The following is a 3,682-nucleotide window of genomic DNA, read 5'->3' as shown; positions in this document are numbered from 1 at the left end:
AAATAAAAAAATATAGACTCTTCAATTTTTAAGTTCCTCATTTTTAAGGGAAGTTTCCAACCACGCCACTGTGGTTAGTTGTTCATTGGCCAGCCTAAGATCCAGACTCGTAAGTGGGAGTTTCATTGATATGTGAGAATAACTAGTGTGACAGCGTTTCCCCATGGCTTCCAGAGGACAGTCCCCAGAGAAACTTGAAAATAGAACTCAGGAGAAAAGTTGTGGGGGGTAAGGGACTCCTGAGCAGCAGAGGACCACAGCTACTTCCTCAGGGTGGCCACAGACTGGCAGGCCCTTTGTACAGGTTTCCCTATCCCCTTGTCCTTCAAGGACAAGAATTCCTCTGCACCTTCCCCCACCCAAAAAAACAGACCTGTTAAAAAAAAAATCTGCCCAGCTGGTGTGGCTCAGTGGTTGAGTGTCAACCTATGAACCAGGAGGTCACAGTTCAATTCCCGGTCAGGGCACATGCCCGGGTTGTGGCTTGATCCCCAGTGTGGAGCAGCCGATCAATGACTCTCCCTCATGATTGGTGTTTCTATCTCTCTCCCTCTTCCTTCCTCTCTGAAATCAATAACTATATTTTTAAAAAACAGTCCTATAAAGAAAAATAATTCCTCTGCCCTCGCCAGGGAAGAGAGGCCTGCTATGCCCATCTGGGGGAGGCTCCTAATCAGAGAATGCATTCAGCCTTTAGAATGTGGCGACATTCTTTGGTGGAAAGAACGCTGAACGAGGAATCTGGAGCTCAGAGCCCTGGGTTTCAGTCCTGGTGCTTTGGCTCCGAAGCTGTGTGATGTTACACACACTTCCTCCAGAAATTTCCTTTACCAAGGAATACAGCTAACTCACCTGCTTTGGACTCCAGGCTGAGGCAACTGTCCGAGTTCTCTGAATGCCCATTCTGGTTCAACTGTGCCTTGCTTTTTTCTTTTATTTTTATTTTTATATATTTTATTGATTTTTTACAGAGAGGAAGGGAGAGAGATAGAGAGCTAGAAACATCGATGAGAGAGAGACATCGATCAGCTGCCTCCTGCACATCTCCTACTGGGGATGTGCCCGCAACCCAGGTACATGCCCTTGACCGGAATCGAACCTGGGACCTTTCAGTCCACAGGCCGACGCTCTATCCACTGAGCCAAACCGGTTTCGGCTGTGCCTTGCTTTTTTATCATCTTTATAGAACAGTGAAAAACCCACCTCTATGAGAACTATTTGCACGACTATTTGTTTTTTTTTCCAACAATGCAATCCATGCACCAATATGACTGAGTGTGATCCCCACGCAGGAAGTATGTAGGCATGAAATGACTCGTGCTACGGTAGTGAGACTCATGGGTGGGAAGCAGGGGAGATGTGCAGGGCATGAGAATTTCTCTTTTAAAAGTTAGCTCAATGTTGTTATTATATTTTCTAGTTAATGGCAATTTTAAACACAAATTTAAAATGATATAATAGATTCTTATAACTTACCCAGGTTTACATAAGAGAGCAAACTATGAAAAGCCCACCCACCTACCTTTCACCACCCAGTAATTTATCTCCCATTGTTTAAAAAAAGCAATAGACTGCATCAAATTTGTGTGCAGGCGGTGTATTGGGAAGTATTCTCAGAAACAGCATTTGTAAAGGACTGAGACAAGAGAAATTAGGTGTAGAGAGGGCAGGTTGCAAAGCAAATGCAGTTGCAACAGAGGCTGCGGCAATCCCTTGGGGAGCTCTGAAGCTGGGATGGCCCTTCAGAACTGTCCCAAACTGAGGCAAAGGGGACCTGCCTTTGTACTGCATAAAGCCAGTCATCGGATTCAATCTGTCCCCAGGGAGGGACTTCCACTTGGCAAAGCAGCTGCATGCAGCTGAGGGCAATGCCTGGAGGGGCACTCTGCATAAGCTGTCAGCAGACAACATCCTGGCAACTGGGTGAAGTGTTCTGGTACCTAAGAGACACATCTGGATAACACCCCATAGCGCCCTTATATTACTGTTTCCCTCCCCAGAAAGAACATCCATGACAGTTAAGTGTGTATCCCTCTGGACTGTGTATTTTAGTTCATATGCATATGGTTTCATATACAGATATATACATATATGTAAATACCTTTTCCTTTTTCACTTCAGGAAATTCATAAGATATGCCTTGTCCTATTGCTTTGTTCACTGTGCTGACAATCTTTCAATTAGGGTATAAATTCCTGCCCCTTTCTTTTTTTAAGCAGAATCCTTTATTCCCTGTGGTCTCCCATCCAAGTACTAACCACTAAAATAGCACAATTTTCTAGTAACTGGCCCCCACAAATGGAGATCTATGTATTCCCTGACAAAGAATTCAAAATATTGTTATAACGAAGCTCAGTGAACTACAAGAAAATACAGACAACTCAATGAAATCAGAAAAATACATGAACCAAACAAGGGGTACAACAGAGAGATGGAAATCATAAAAAAGAACCTAACAGAAATTCTGTAGCTGAAGAATACAATGAATAAAATCTATAATAAAAAAAGCATAATATGCTAATTAGACCAGACATCCTTCTGAACGTCCTTCCAGGACAAAGCAGGCTACAGCTGTGGCTACAGGCAGTCACCCGTGGCTGTGAGGGAGGGATCCAGGCAGCCACCATGGCTGCGAAGGCTTACTCTTGCTCGAATTTTGTGCATCAGGCCTCTAGTTTTAAAAAATAAATAAATAGATACATAAATAAATAAATAACTCATTCTAAAAACACTTTGGCATTTATAAATAGGTTCTTCCAATCCGTAAAAAGTGGCTTTGGCCTCATCATATCACTGAAATATCTCTCTCTCATCATTAAATAATTCTAAATCCAAAATAATAATAATGATACAATTTTGGAGGACAGAATTATCAAGCATTAAAACATGCAGTAATGTGCATTATTGGCAAAGCTATGGAAGAATGAGTGCTTTCTTTTCTCACTGAGCAGAAAATAAATTGGTAAATCTTTTGGAAGGGCAGTTTAAGAAGTTCTATCAAAATGTAAGTGGATGTATCTTTGGCCTATTAATTTTACTTCTCTAATTTGATCCTATACACCTGAACCTATATGATCATATTAACCAATATCACCCCAATAAATTAAATTAATAAGTAAATGAACCCTAAAGAAATACACATGTATACAGGAAAGTACATGCAATAATCTTGAATGCAGTATAGTTTGTAATCATAGAACATTTCAAATGACCTAAATACCCACTAATGAGAACATTTAGTCAAATTATAGTACATTTATGCTATAAAATTTTAAACAGAAATTTAAAAGAATGAAATAGAGCTGACATTGAAAAGTCTTCAACACATAATGTTAAGAAAAAAGTGATCATATATTTATTTTTTTGTTTAAAATATATTTTTATTAATTTCAGAGAGGAAGGGAGAGGGAGAGAGAGATAGAAACATAAATGAGAGAATCACTGATCAGCTGCCTCCTGCACACCCCCTACTGGGAACTGAGCCCACAGCCTGGGCATGTGCCCTTGACCGGAATCGAACCCGGGACACTTCAGTCCGCATGTCATTGCTCCATCCACTGAGCCAAACCAGCTGGGCTGATTATATATTTAAATGTATGTATTCTTGCTTGCATGTATACACATACAATAAACTTTTATCAATGACTTGAAGATTTTACAATGAACCTAGATTATTTTTTTA

Source organism: Myotis davidii, unplaced genomic scaffold (genome assembly GCF_000327345.1).
Source record: "Myotis davidii unplaced genomic scaffold, ASM32734v1 scaffold415, whole genome shotgun sequence".
NCBI classification, from domain to species: Eukaryota; Metazoa; Chordata; class Mammalia; order Chiroptera; family Vespertilionidae; genus Myotis; species Myotis davidii.
The sequence above is the reverse complement of the archived record's forward strand: the minus strand, read 5'-3'. Positions refer to the sequence as shown.